Source organism: Melospiza melodia, chromosome 3 (assembly GCF_035770615.1).
Source record: "Melospiza melodia melodia isolate bMelMel2 chromosome 3, bMelMel2.pri, whole genome shotgun sequence".
In the NCBI taxonomy this organism is placed as follows: Eukaryota; Metazoa; Chordata; class Aves; order Passeriformes; family Passerellidae; genus Melospiza; species Melospiza melodia.
In genome coordinates, this window is record NC_086196.1 from 92,507,434 (window position 1) to 92,522,846 (window position 15,413).

A 15,413-nucleotide genomic window follows, 5' to 3' on the forward strand; every position below is an offset into this window, starting at 1 on the left:
CAGGATGGTTCCCTGACACAAGGTGGCACCAGTGCCACGTCGGGCGGTTTTCGTAGTACAAAGTGCGTCCTAAAATTTGCCATCCAGAAGAGGGGCAGTTGAGTTTTGTTTGCCAGAGAAAAGGGCCGTGGTTTGTTTTTGGGGGCATATGGCTGAGAGTGGCCGGCTGGCTCCTGAAAAGCTACGATAGGCAGGATGTTTACCAGACTCATGGTGGCACCAGTGCCAAGTTGGGCTGATTTGATAGTACCAAGTGGCTCCTGCAATCTGCCATCCAGAATCGGGGTAGCTTACTTTTGTTTGCCAGGGAAACGGGCCGAGCTTTGTGTCTCGGGGCCTATGGCTGTGAGTGACCGGCTGGCTCCTGAAAAGCTTCGATAGGCAGGATGGTGACCAGACCCATGGTGGCACCAGTGCCAAGTTGGGCTGGTTTGATAGTACCAAGTGGCTCCTGCAATCTGCCATCAAAATGTTGTCAGGCGAGTTTTGTTTTCCAGGGAAAAGCGTCGTTGTTTGTGTTTGGGGGCCTGTGGCTGGGAGTGGCCGGCTGGCTCCTTAGAAACCACGATACGCAGCATGGTTCCCAGACAAGAGGTGCCACCAGTGCCAAGTTGGGCTGGTTTGATAGTACCAAGTGGTTCCTGCAATCTGCCATCCAGAAGCGGGGCAGCTTACTTTTGTTTGCCACGGAAACGGGCCGTTGTTTGTGTTTGGGGGCCTGTGGCTGGGAGTGGCCGACTGGCTCCTTAGAAGCCACGATACGCAGGATGGTTCCCAGACCAGAGGTGGCACCAGTGCCAAGTTGGGCTGGTTTGATAATACCAAGTGGCTCCTGCAATCTGCCATCCAGAAGCGGGGCAGTTTAATTTTGTTTGCCAGGGAAACGGGCCAAGGTTTGTGTCTGGGGGCCTATGGCTGTGAGTGACCGGCTAGGTCCTGAAAAGCTACGAGAGGCATGATGGTGACCAGACCCATGGTGGCACCAGTGCCAAGTTGGGCTGGTTTGATAGTACCAAGTGGCTCCTGCAATCTGCCATCAAAAATCGGCAAGCGAGTGTTGATTTCCAGGGAAAAGCGTCGTTGTTTGTGTATGGGGGCCTGTGGCTGGGAGTGGCCGGCTGGCTCCTTAGAATCCACGATACGCAGCATGGTTCCCAGACCCAAGGTGGCACCAGTGCCAAGTCGGGCTGGCTTGATAATACCAAGTGGTTCCTGCAATCGGCCATCAAAATGTTCGCAGGCGAGTTTTGTTTTCCAGGGAAAAGCGCCTTTGTTTGTGCCTGGGGCCCTATGGCCTGGAGTGGACGGATGGCTAATTAGAATCCACGATACACAGGATGGTTCCCAGACCCATGGTGGCACCAGTGCCAAGTTGGGCTGGTTTGATAGTACCAAGTGGTTCCTGCAATCTGCCATCCAGAAGCGGGGCAGCTTACTTTTGTTTGCCAGGGAAACGGTCCGAGGTTTGTGTCTGGGGGCCTATGGCTGGGAGTGACCGGCTGGCTCCTGAAAAGCTACGATAGGCAGGATGGTGACCAGACCCATGGTGGCACCAGTGCCAAGTTGGGCTGGCTTGATAATACCAAGTGGTTCCTGCAATCGGCCATCAAAAAGTTGGCAGGCGAGTTTTGTTTTCCAGGGAAAAGCGCCGTTGTTTGTGCCTGGGGCCCTATGGCCTGGAGTGGACGGATGCCTAATTAGAACCCACGATACGCAGGATGGTTCCCAGACCTGAGGTGGCACCAGTGCCAAGTTGGGCTGGTTTGACGGTGCAAAGTGGCTCCTGCAATCTGCCATGCAGAAGCGGGGCAGCTTAGTTTTGTTTGCCAGGGAAACGGGCCGAAATATTTGTCTGGGGGCCTCTGGCTGGGGGTGGCTGGCTGGCTCCTGAAAAGCTACGATAGGCAGGATGGTGACCAGACCCATGGTGGCACCAGTGCCAAGTTGGGCTGGTTTGATAGTACCAAGTGGCTCCTGCAATCTGCCATCAAAAACTTGGCAGGCGAGTTTTGTTTTCCAGGGAAAAGCGCCGTTGTTTGTGTTTGGGGGCCTGTGGCTGGGAGTGGCCGGCTGGCTCCTTAGAATCCACGATACGCAGCATGGTTCCCAGACCCAAGGTGGCACCAGTGCCAAGTCGGGCTGGCTTGATAATACCAAGTGGTTCCTGCAATCGGCCATCAAAATGTTCGCAGGCGAGTTTTGTTTTCCAGGGAAAAGCGCCTTTGTTTGTGCCTGGGGCCCTATGGCCTGGAGTGGACGGATGGCTAATTAGAATCCACGATACACAGGATGGTTCCCAGACCCATGGTGGCACCAGTGCCAAGTTGGGCTGGTTTGATAGTAACAAGTGGTTCCTGCAATCTGCCATCCAGAAGCGGGGCAGCTTACTTTTGTTTGCCAGGGAAACGGTCCGAGGTTTGTGTCTGGGGGCCTATGGCTGGGAGTGACCGGCTGGCTCCTGAAAAGCTACGATAGGCAGGATGGTGACCAGACCCATGGTGGCACCAGTGCCAAGTTGGGCTGGCTAGATAATACCAAGTGGTTCCTGCAATCGGCCATCAAAAAGTTGGCAGGCGAGTTTTGTTTTCCAGGGAAAAGCGCCGTTGTTTGTGCCTGGGGCCCTAAGGCCTGGAGTGGACGGATGGCTAATTAGAATCCACGATACACAGGATGGTTCCCAGACCCATGGTGGCACCAGTGCCAAGTTGGGCTGGTTTGATAGTACCAAGTGGTTCCTGCAATCTGCCATCCAGAAGCGGGGCAGCTTACTTTTGTTTTCCAGGGAAACGGGCTGAGGTTTTTGTCTGGGGGCCTATGGCTGGGAGTGACCGGCTGGCTCCTGAAAAGCTACGATAGGCAGGATGGTGACCAGACCCATGACGGCACCAGTGCCAAGTTGGGCTGGTTTGATAGTACCAAGTGGCTCCTGCAATCTGCCATCAAAAAGTTGGCAGGCGAGTTTTGTTTTCCAGGGAAAAGCGCCGTTGTTTGTGTTTGGGGGCCTGTGGCTGGGAGTGGCCGGCTGGCTCCTTAGAATCCACGATACTCAGCATGGTTCCCAGATCAGAGGTGGCACCAGTGCCAAGTTGGGCTGGTTTGATAGTACCAAGTGCGTCCGGGAATCTGCCATCCAGAAGCGGGGCAGCTTTCTTTTGTTTGCCAGGGAAACGGGCCGAGGTATTTGTCTGGGGGCCTATGGCTGGGAGTGACCCGCTGGCTCCTGAAAAGTTACGATAGGCAGGATGGTGACCAGACCCATGGTGGCACCAGTGCCAAGTTGGGCTGGTTTGATAGTACCAAGTGGCTCCTGCAATCTGCCATCAAAAAGTTGGCAGGCGAGTTTTGTTTTCCAGGGAAAAGCGCCGTTGTTTGTGTTTGGGGGCCTGTGGCTGGGAGTGGCCGGCTGGCTCCTTAGAATCCACGATACGCAGGATGGTTCCCAGACCAGAGGTGGCACCAGTGCCAAGTCGGGCTGGTTTGATAGTACCAAGTGCGTCCTGCAATCTGCCATCCAGAAGCGGGGCAGCTTACTTTTGTTTTCCAGGGAAACGGGCCGAGGTATTTGTCTGGGGGCCTATGGCTGGGAGTGACCGGCTGGCTCCTGAAAAGCTACGATAGGCAGGATGGTGACCAGACCCATGGTGGCACCAGTGCCAAGTTGGGCTGGTTTGATAGTACCAAGTGGCTCCTGCAATCTGCCATCAAAAAGTTGTCAGGCGAGTTTTGTTTTCCAGGGAAAAGCGCCGTTGTTTGTGTTTGGGTGCCTGTGGCTGGGAGTGGCCGGCTGGCTCCTTAGAATCCCCGATACGCAGGATGGTTCCCAGACCAGTGGTGGCACCAGTGCCAAGTCGGGCTGGTTTGATAGTAACAAGTGCGTCCTACTATCTGCCATCCAGAAGCGGGGCAGCTTACTTTTGTTTGCCAGGGAAACGGGCCGAGCTTTGTGTCTGGGGGCCTATGGCTGGGAGTGACCGGCTGGCTCCTGAAAAGCTACGATAGGCAGGATGGTGACCAGACCCATGGTGGCACCAGTGCCAAGTTGGCCTGGTTTGATAGTACCAAGTGGTTCCTGCAATCTGCCATCAAAAAGTTGTCAGGCGAGTTTTGTTTTCCAGGGAAAAGCGCCGTTGTTTGTGTTTGGGGGCCTGTGGCTGGGAGTGGCCGGCTGGCTCCTTAGAATCCACGATACGCAGGATGGTTCCCAGACCAGAGGTGGCAACAGTGACAAGTCGGGCCAGTTTGATGGTGCAAAGTGGCTCCTGCAATCTGCCATCCAGAAGCAGGGCTGCTTACTTTTGTTTGCCAGGGAAAGGAGCCGAGGTTTGTGTCTGGGGGCCTATGGCTGGGAGTGACCAGCTGGCTCCTGAAAAGGTACGATAGGCAGGATGGTTACCAGACCCATGGTGGCACCAGTGCCAAGTTGGGCTGATTTGATAGTACCAAGTGGCTCCTGCAATCTGCCATCAAAATGTTGGTAGGCGAGTTTTGTTTTCCAGAGAAAAGCGCCGTTGTTTGTGTTTGGGGGCCTGTGGGTGGGAGTGGCCGGATGGCTAATTAGAATCCACGATACGCAGGATGGTTCCCAGACCTAAAGTGGCACCAGTGACAAGTCGGGCCAGTTTGATGGTGCAAAGTTGCTACTGAAATCTGCCATCCAGAAACGGGGCAGCTTACTTTTGTTTGCCAGGGAAACGGGCCAAGGTTTGTGTCTGGGGGCCTATGGCTGTGCGTGACCGGCTAGGTCCTGAAAAGCTACGAGAGGCATGATGGTGACCAGACCCATGGTGGCACCAGTGCCAAGTTGGGCTGGTTTGATAGTACCAAGTGGCTCCTGCAATCTGCCATCAAAAAGTCGGGAAGCGAGTGTTGATTTCCAGGGAAAAGCGCCGTTGTTTTTGTTTGGGGGCCTATGGGTGGGAGTGGCCGGCTGGCTCCTTAGAATCCACCATACGCAGGATGGTTCCCAGACCAGTGGTGGCACCAGTGCCAAGTCGGGCTGGTTTGATAGTACCAAGTGGCTCCTGCAATCTGCCATCAAAAATTTGGCAGGCGAGTTTGTTATCCAGGGAAAAGCGCCGTTGTTTGTGCCTGGGGCCCTATGGCCTGGAGTGGACGGATGGCTAATTAGAATCCACGATACACAGGATGGTTCCCAGACCCATGGTGGCACCAGTGCCAACTTGGGCTGGTTTGATAGTACCAAGTGGTTCCTGCAATCTGCCATCCAGAAGCGGGGCAGCTTACTTTTGTTTGCCAGGGAAACGGTCCGAGGATTGTGTCTGGGGGCCTAAGCCTGGAAGTGACCGGCTGGCTCGTGAAAAGCTACGATAGGCAGGATGGTGACCAGACCCATGACGGCACCAGTGCCAAGTTGGGCTGGTTTGATAGTACCAAGTGGCTCCTGCAATCTGCCATCAAAAACTTGGCAGGCGAGTTTTGTTTTCCAGGGAAAAGCGCCGTTGTTTGTGTTTGGGGGCCTGTGGCTGGGAGTGGCCGGCTGGCTCCTTAGAATCCACGATACTCAGCATGGTTCCCAGACCAGAGGTGGCACCAGTGCCAAGTTGGGCTGGTTTGATTGTAACAAGTGCGTCCGGGAATCTGCCATCCAGAAGCGGGGCAGCTTACTTTTGTTTGCCAGGGAAACGGGCCGAGGTTTGTGTCTGGGGGCCTATGGCTGGGAGTGGCCGGCTGGCTCATGAAAAGCTACGATAGGCAGGATGGTGACCAGACCCATGGTGGCACCAGTGCCAAGTTGGGCTGGTTTGATAGTACCAAGTGGCTCCTGCAATCTGCCATCAAAAAGTCGGCAAGCGAGTGTTGATTTCCAGGGAAAAGCGTCGTTGTTTGTGTTTGGGGGCCTGTGGCTGGGAGTGGCCGGCTGGCTCCTTAGAATCCACGATACGCAGCATGGTTCCCAGACCCAAGGTGGCACCAGTGCCAAGTTGGGCTGGCTTGATAATACCAAGTGGTTCCTGCAATCGGCCATCAAAATGTTCGCAGGCGAGTTTTGTTTTCCAGGGAAAAGCGCCGTTGTTTGTGCCTGGGGCCCTATGGCCTGGAGTGGACGGATGGCTAATTAGAATCCACGATACACAGGATGGTTCCCAGACCCATGGTGGCACCAGTGCCAAGTTGGGCTGGTTTGATAGTACCAAGTGGTTCCTGCAATCTGCCATCCAGAAGCGGGGCAGCTTACTTTTGTTTGCCAGGGAAACGGTCCGAGGTTTGTGTCTGGGGGCCTATGGCTGGGAGTGACCGGCTGGCTCCTGAAAAGCTACGATAGGCAGGATGGTGACCAGACCCATGACGGCACCAGTGCCAAGTTGGGCTGGTTTGATAGTACCAAGTGGCTCCTGCAATCTGCCATCAAAAAGTTGGCAGGCGAGTTTTGTTTTCCAGGGAAAAGCGCCGTTGTTTGTGTTTGGGGGCCTGTGGCTGGGAGTGGCCGGCTGGCTCCTTAGAATCCACGATACTCAGCATGGTTCCCAGATCAGAGGTGGCACCAGTGCCAAGTTGGGCTGGTTTGATAGTACCAAGTGCGTCCGGGAATCTGCCATCCAGAAGCGGGGCAGCTTACTTTTGTTTGCCAGGGAAACGGGCCGAGGTATTTGTCTGGGGGCCTATGGCTGGGAGTGACCCGCTGGCTCCTGAAAAGTTACGATAGGCAGGATGGTGACCAGACCCATGGTGGCACCAGTGCCAAGTTGGGCTGGTTTGATAGTACCAAGTGGCTCCTGCAATCTGCCATCAAAAAGTTGGCAGGCGAGTTTTGTTTTCCAGGGAAAAGCGCCGTTGTTTGTGTTTGGGGGCCTGTGGCTGGGAGTGGCCGGCTGGCTCCTTAGAATCCACGATACGCAGGATGGTTCCCAGACCAGAGGTGGCACCAGTGCCAAGTCGGGCTGGTTTGATAGTACCAAGTGCGTCCTGCAATCTGCCATCCAGAAGCGGGGCAGCTTACTTTTGTTTGCCAGGGAAACGGGCCGAGGTATTTGTCTGGGGGCCTATGGCTGGGAGTGACCGGCTGGCTCCTGAAAAGCTACGATAGGCAGGATGGTGACCAGACCCATGGTGGCACCAGTGCCAAGTTGGGCTGGTTTGATAGTACCAAGTGGCTCCTGCAATCTGCCATCAAAAAGTTGTCAGGCGAGTTTTGTTTTCCAGGGAAAAGCGCCGTTGTTTGTGTTTGGGTGCCTGTGGCTGGGAGTGGCCGGCTGGCTCCTTAGAATCCACGATACGCAGGATGGTTCCCAGACCAGTGGTGGCACCAGTGCCAAGTCGGGCTGGTTTGATAGTAACAAGTGCGTCCTACTATCTGCCATCCAGAAGCGGGGCAGCTTACTTTTGTTTGCCAGGGAAACGGGCCGAGCTTTGTGTCTGGGGGCCTATGGCTGGGAGTGACCGGCTGGCTCCTGAAAAGCTACGATAGGCAGGATGGTGACCAGACCCATGGTGGCACCAGTGCCAAGTTGGCCTGGTTTGATAGTACCAAGTGGTTCCTGCAATCTGCCATCAAAAAGTTGTCAGGCGAGTTTTGTTTTCCAGGGAAAAGCGCCGTTGTTTGTGTTTGGGGGCCTGTGGCTGGGAGTGGCCGGCTGGCTCCTTAGAATCCACGATACGCAGGATGGTTCCCAGACCAGAGGTGGCAACAGTGACAAGTCGGGCCAGTTTGATGGTGCAAAGTGGCTCCTGCAATCTGCCATCCAGAAGCAGGGCTGCTTACTTTTGTTTGCCAGGGAAAGGAGCCGAGGTTTGTGTCTGGGGGCCTATGGCTGGGAGTGACCAGCTGGCTCCTGAAAAGGTACGATAGGCAGGATGGTTACCAGACCCATGGTGGCACCAGTGCCAAGTTGGGCTGATTTGATAGTACCAAGTGGCTCCTGCAATCTGCCATCAAAATGTTGGTAGGCGAGTTTTGTTTTCCAGAGAAAAGCGCCGTTGTTTGTGTTTGGGGGCCTGTGGGTGGGAGTGGCCGGATGGCTAATTAGAATCCACGATACGCAGGATGGTTCCCAGACCTAAAGTGGCACCAGTGACAAGTCGGGCCAGTTTGATGGTGCAAAGTTGCTACTGAAATCTGCCATCCAGAAACGGGGCAGCTTACTTTTGTTTGCCAGGGAAACGGGCCAAGGTTTGTGTCTGGGGGCCTATGGCTGTGCGTGACCGGCTAGGTCCTGAAAAGCTACGAGAGGCATGATGGTGACCAGACCCATGGTGGCACCAGTGCCAAGTTGGGCTGGTTTGATAGTACCAAGTGGCTCCTGCAATCTGCCATCAAAAAGTCGGGAAGCGAGTGTTGATTTCCAGGGAAAAGCGCCGTTGTTTTTGTTTGGGGGCCTATGGGTGGGAGTGGCCGGCTGGCTCCTTAGAATCCACCATACGCAGGATGGTTCCCAGACCAGTGGTGGCACCAGTGCCAAGTCGGGCTGGTTTGATAGTACCAAGTGGCTCCTGCAATCTGCCATCCAGAAGCGGGGCAGCTTACTTTTGTTTGCCAGGGAAACGGGCCGAGGTTTGTGTCTGGGGGCCTATGGCTGGGAGTGACCGGCTGGCTCCTGAAAAGCTACGATAGGCAGGATGGTGACCAGACCCATGGTGGCACCAGTGCCAAGTTGGGCTGGTTTGATAGTACCAAGTGGCTCCTGCAATCTGCCATCAAAAATTTGGCAGGCGAGTTTGTTATCCAGGGAAAAGCGCCGTTGTTTGTGCCTGGGGCCCTATGGCCTGGAGTGGACGGATGGCTAATTAGAATCCACGATACACAGGATGGTTCCCAGACCCATGGTGGCACCAGTGCCAACTTGGGCTGGTTTGATAGTACCAAGTGGTTCCTGCAATCTGCCATCCAGAAGCGGGGCAGCTTACTTTTGTTTGCCAGGGAAACGGTCCGAGGATTGTGTCTGGGGGCCTAAGCCTGGAAGTGACCGGCTGGCTCGTGAAAAGCTACGATAGGCAGGATGGTGACCAGACCCATGACGGCACCAGTGCCAAGTTGGGCTGGTTTGATAGTACCAAGTGGCTCCTGCAATCTGCCATCAAAAACTTGGCAGGCGAGTTTTGTTTTCCAGGGAAAAGCGCCGTTGTTTGTGTTTGGGGGCCTGTGGCTGGGAGTGGCCGGCTGGCTCCTTAGAATCCACGATACTCAGCATGGTTCCCAGACCAGAGGTGGCACCAGTGCCAAGTTGGGCTGGTTTGATTGTAACAAGTGCGTCCGGGAATCTGCCATCCAGAAGCGGGGCAGCTTACTTTTGTTTGCCAGGGAAACGGGCCGAGGTTTGTGTCTGGGGGCCTATGGCTGGGAGTGGCCGGCTGGCTCATGAAAAGCTACGATAGGCAGGATGGTGACCAGACCCATGGTGGCACCAGTGCCAAGTTGGGCTGGTTTGATAGTACCAAGTGGCTCCTGCAATCTGCCATCAAAAAGTCGGCAAGCGAGTGTTGATTTCCAGGGAAAAGCGTCGTTGTTTGTGTTTGGGGGCCTGTGGCTGGGAGTGGCCGGCTGGCTCCTTAGAATCCACGATACGCAGCATGGTTCCCAGACCCAAGGTGGCACCAGTGCCAAGTTGGGCTGGCTTGATAATACCAAGTGGTTCCTGCAATCGGCCATCAAAATGTTCGCAGGCGAGTTTTGTTTTCCAGGGAAAAGCGCCGTTGTTTGTGCCTGGGGCCCTATGGCCTGGAGTGGACGGATGGCTAATTAGAATCCACGATACACAGGATGGTTCCCAGACCCATGGTGGCACCAGTGCCAAGTTGGGCTGGTTTGATAGTACCAAGTGGTTCCTGCAATCTGCCATCCAGAAGCGGGGCAGCTTACTTTTGTTTGCCAGGGAAACGGTCCGAGGTTTGTGTCTGGGGGCCTATGGCTGGGAGTGACCGGCTGGCTCCTGAAAAGCTACGATAGGCAGGATGGTGACCAGACCCATGGTGGCACCAGTGCCAAGTTGGGCTGGCTTGATAATACCAAGTGGTTCCTGCAATCGGCCATCAAAATGTTGGCAGGCGAGTTTTGTTTTCCAGGGAAAAGCGCCGTTGTTTGTGCCTGGGGCCCTATGGCCTGGAGTGGACGGATGGCTAATTAGAACCCACGAGACGCAGGATGGTTCCCAGACCTGAGGTGGCACCAGTGCCAAGTTGGGCTGGTTTGACGGTGCAAAGTGGCTCCTGCAATCTGCCATGCAGAAGCGGGGCAGCTTACTTTTGTTTGCCAGGGAAACGGGCCGAAATATTTGTCTGGGGGCCTCTGGCTGGGGGTGGCTGGCTGGCTCCTGAAAAGCTACGATAGGCAGGATGGTGACCAGACCCATGGTGGCACCAGTGCCAAGTTGGGCTGGTTTGATAGTACCAAGTGGCTCCTGCAATCTGCCATCAAAAACTTGGCAGGCGAGTTTTGTTTTCCAGGGAAAAGCGCCGTTGTTTGTGTTTGGGGGCCTGTGGCAGGGAGTGGCCGGCTGGCTCCTTAGAATCCACGATACGCAGCATGGTTCCCAGACCCAAGGTGGCACCAGTGCCAAGTCGGGCTGGCTTGATAATACCAAGTGGTTCCTGCAATCGGCCATCAAAAAGTTGGCAGGCGAGTTTTGTTTTCCAGGGAAAAGCGCCGTTGTTTGTGCCTGGGGCCCTATGGCCTGGAGTGGACGGATGGCTAATTAGAATCCACGATACACAGGATGGTTCCCAGACCCATGGTGGCACCAGTGCCAAGTTGGGCTGGTTTGATAGTAACAAGTGGTTCCTGCAATCTGCCATCCAGAAGCGGGGCAGCTTACTTTTGTTTGCCAGGGAAACGGTCCGAGGTTTGTGTCTGGGGGCCTATGGCTGGGAGTGACCGGCTGGCTCCTGAAAAGCTACGATAGGCAGGATGGTGACCAGACCCATGGTGGCACCAGTGCCAAGTTGGGCTGGCTAGATAATACCAAGTGGTTCCTGCAATCGGCCATCAAAAAGTTGGCAGGCGAGTTTTGTTTTCCAGGGAAAAGCGCTGTTGTTTGTGCCTGGGGCCCTATGGCCTGGAGTGGACGGATGGCTAATTAGAATCCACGATACAAAGGATGGTTCCCAGACCCATGGCGGCACCAGTGCCAAGTTGGGCTGGTTTGATAGTACCAAGTGGTTCCTGCAATCTGCCATCCAGAAGCGGGGCAGCTTACTTTTGTTTTCCAGGGAAACAGGCCGAGGTTTTTGTCTGGGGGCCTATGGCTGGGAGTGACCGGCTGGCTCGTGAAAAGCTACGATAGGCAGGATGGTGACCAGACCCATGACGGCACCAGTGCCAAATTGGGCTGGTTTGATAGTACTAAGTGGCTCCTGCAATCTGCCATCACAAACTTGGCGGGCGAGTTTTGTTTTCCAGGGAAAAGCGCCGTTGTTTGTGTTTGGGGGCCTGTGGCTGGGAGTGGCCGGCTGGCTCCTTAGAATCCACGATACTCAGCATGGTTCCCAGATCAGAGGTGGCACCAGTGCCAAGTTGGGCTGGTTTGATAGTACCAAGTGCGTCCGGGAATCTGCCATCCAGAAGCGGGGCAGCTTACTTTTGTTTGCCAGGGAAACGGGCCGTGGGTTTTGTTTGGGGGCCTATGGCTGAGAGTGACCGGCTGGCTCCTGAAAAGTTACGATAGGCAGGATGGTGACCAGACCCATGGTGGCACCAGTGCCAAGTTGGGCTGGTTTGATAGTACCAAGTTGCTCCTGCAATCTGCCATCAAAAAGTTGGCAGGCGAGTTTTGTTTTCCAGGGAAAAGCGCCGTTGTTTGTGTTTGGGGGCCTGTGGCTGGGAGTGGCCGGCTGGCTCCTTAGAATCCACGATACGCAGGATGGTTCCCAGACTTGACGTGGCACCAGTGCCAAGTCGGGCTGGTTTGATAGTACCAAGTGGCTCCTGCAATCAGCCATCCAGAAGCGGGGCAGCTTACTTTTGTTTGCCAGGGAAACGGGCCGAGCTTTGTGTCTGGGGGCCTATGGCTGGGAGTGACCGGCTGGCTCCTGAAAAGCTACGATAGGCAGGATGGTGACCAGACCCATGGTGGCACCAGTGCCAAGTTGGGCTGGTTTGATAGTACCAAGTGGCTCCTGCAATCTGCCATCAAAACGTTGTCAGGGGAGTTTTGTTTTCCAGGGAAAAGCGCCTTTGTTTGTGTTTGGGGGCCTGTGGCTGGGAGTGGCCGGCTGGCTAATTAGAACCCACGATACGCAGGATGGTTTCCAGACCAGAGGTGGCAACAGTGACAAGTCGGGCCAGTTTGATGGTGCAAAGTGGCTCCTGCAATCTGCCATCCAGAAGCAGGGCTGCTTACTTTTGTTTGCCAGGGAAAGGAGCCGAGGTTTTTGTCTGGGGGCCTATGGCTGGGAGTGACCAGCTGGCTCCTGAAAAGGTACGATAGGCAGGATGGTTACCAGACCCATGGTGGCACCAGTGCCAAGTTGGGCTGATTTGATAGTACCAAGTGGCTCCTGCAATCTGCCATCAAAATGTTGGCAGGCGAGTTTTGTTTTCCAGGGAAAAGCGCGGTTGTTTGTGTTTGGGGGCCTGTGGGTGGGAGTGGCCGGATGGCTAATTAGAATCCACGATACGCAGGATGGTTCCCAGACCTAAAGTGGCACCAGTGACAAGTCGGGCCAGTTTGATGGTGCAAAGTTGCTACTGAAATCTGCCATCCAGAAACGGGGCAGCTTACTTTTGTTTGCCAGGGAAACGGGCCAAGGTTTGTGTCTGGGGGCCTATGGCTGTGAGTGACCCGCTAGGTCCTTAAAAGCTACGAGAGGCATGATGGTGACCAGACCCATGGTGGCACCAGTGCCAAGTTGGGCTGGTTTGATAGTACCAAGTGGCTCCTGCAATCTGCCATCAAAAAGTCGGCAAGCGAGTGTTGATTTCCAGGGAAAAGCGCCGTTGTTTGTGTTTGGGGGCCTGTGGCAGGGAGTGGCCGGCTGGCTCCTTAGAATCCACGATACGCAGCATGGTTCCCAGACCCAAGGTGGCACCAGTGCCAAGTCGGGCTGGTTTGATAGTACTAAGTGGCTCCTGCAATCGGCCATCAAAAAGTTGGCAGGCGAGTTTTGTTTTCCAGGGAAAAGCGCCGTTGTTTTTGTTTGGGGGCCTATGGGTGGGAGTGGCCGGCTGGCTCCTTAGAATCCACGAGACGCAGGATGGTTCCCAGACCTGAGGTGGCACCAGTGCCAAGTTGGGCTGGTTTGATAGTACCAAGTGCGTCCTGCAATCTGCCATCCAGAAGAGGGGTAGCTTACTTTTGTTTGCCAGGGAAACGGGCCGAGGTTTGTGACTGGGGGCCTATGGCTGGGAGTGACCGGCTGGCGCCTGAAAAGCTACGATAGGCAGGATGGTGACCAGACCCATGGTGGCACCAGTGCCAAGTTGGGCTGGTTTGATAGTACCAAGTGGCTCCTGCAATCTGCCATCAAAAACTTGGCAGGCCAGTTTTGTTTTCCAGGGAAAAGCGCCGTTGTTTCTGTTTGGGGGCCTGTGGCTGGGAGTGGCCGGCTGCCTCCTTTGAACCCAGGATACGCAGGATGGTTCCCAGAGCCAAGGTTACGCCAGTGCCAAGTTCGGCTGGTTTGATAGTACCAAGTGGATCCTGCAAACTGCCATCCAGAAGCGGGACAGCTTAATTTTGTTTCCCAGGGAAACGGGCCGAGGTATTTGTCTGGGGGCCTATGGCTGGGCGTGACTGGCTGGCTACTGAAAAGCTACGATAGGCAGGATGGTTACCAGGCTCATGGTGGCCCCACTGCCAAGTCGGGCTGGTTTGATAATACTAAATAACTCCTGAAATCTGCCATCCAGACGCGGGGCAGCGGATTTCTGTTTCCTGGAGAAAAGTTCCGTGGTTTTTTTTTGGGGGTATATGGCTGGACGTGGCCGGCTGGCTCCTTAAAAATCTCGATACACAGGATTGTTCCCTGACCCAAGGTGGCATGAGTGCCAAGTCGGGCTGTTTTCGTAGTACCAAGTGCGTCCTGCAATTTGCCATCCAGAAGAGGGGCAGTTGAGTTTTGTTTGCCAGAGAAAAGGACCGTGGTATATGTTTGGGGGCATATGGCTGAGAGTGGCCGGCTGGCCCCTGAAAATCCACGATAGGCAGGATGGTTCCCAGAACCAAGGTGGCACCAGTGCCATGTTGGCCTGGTTTGATAGTACCATGTGGCTCCTGCAATCTGCCATCCAGAAGCGGGGCAGCTTACTTTTGCTTGCCAGGGAAACGGGCCGAGATATTTGTCTGGGGGCCTATGGCTGGGAGTGACCGGCTGGCTCCTGAAAAGCTACGATAGGCAGGATGGTGACCAGACCCATGGTGGCACCAGTGCCAAGTTGGGCTGGTTTGATAGTACCAAGTGGCTCCTGCAATCTGCCATCCAAAAGTTGTCAGGCGAGTTTTGTTTTCCAGGGAAAAGCGCCGTTGTTCTTGTTTAGAGGCCTGTGGCTGGGAGTGGCCGGCTGCCTCCTTTGAACCCAGGATACGCAGGATGGTTCCCAGAGCCAAGGTGGCACCAGTGCCAAGTTGGGCTGGTTTGATAGTACCAAGTGGCTCCTGCAATCTGCCATCCAGAAGCGGGACAGCTTACTTTTGTTTCCCAGGGAAACGGGCCGAGGTATTTGTCTGGGGGCCTATGGCTGGGAGTGACCGGCTGGCTACTGAAAAGCTACGATAGGCAGGATGGTTACCAGACTCATGGTGGCACCAGTGCCAAGTCGGGCTGGTTTGATAATACTAAATAGCTCCTGAAATCTGCCATTCAGACGCGGGGCAGCGGATTTTTGTTTGCTGGAGAAAAGTTCCGTGGTTTTTTTTTGGGGGTATATGGCTGGACGTGGCCGGCTGGCTCCATAAAAAGATCGATACGCAGGATTGTTCCCTGACCCAAGGTAGCATCAGTGCCAAGTCGGGCTGTTTTCGTAGTACCAAGTGCGTCCTGCAATTTGCCATCCAGAAGAGGGGCAGTTGAGTTTTGTTTGTCAGAGAAAAGGGCCGTGGTATGTGTTTGGATCCATATGGCTGAGATTGGCCGGCTGGCCCCTGAAAATCCACGATAGGCAGGATGGTTCCCAGAGCCAAGGTGGCACCAGTGCCATGTTTGCCTGGTCTGATAGTACCATGTGCCTCCTGCAATCTGCCATCAAAATGTTGGCAGGCGAGTTTTGTTTTCCAGGGAAAAGCGCCATATTTTGTGTTTGGGCGCCTGTGGCTCAGAGTGGCCGGGTGGCTGCTTAGAATCCACGATACGCAGGATGGTTCCCAGACCCAAGGTGGCACCAGTGCCAAGTCGGGCTGGTTTGACACTACCAAGTGGCTCCTGCAATCTGCCATCCAGAATCGGGGCAGCTTAATTTTGTTTGCCAGGGAAACGGGCCGAGCTTTGTGTCTGGGGGCCTATGGCTGGGAGTGACCGGCTGGCTCCTG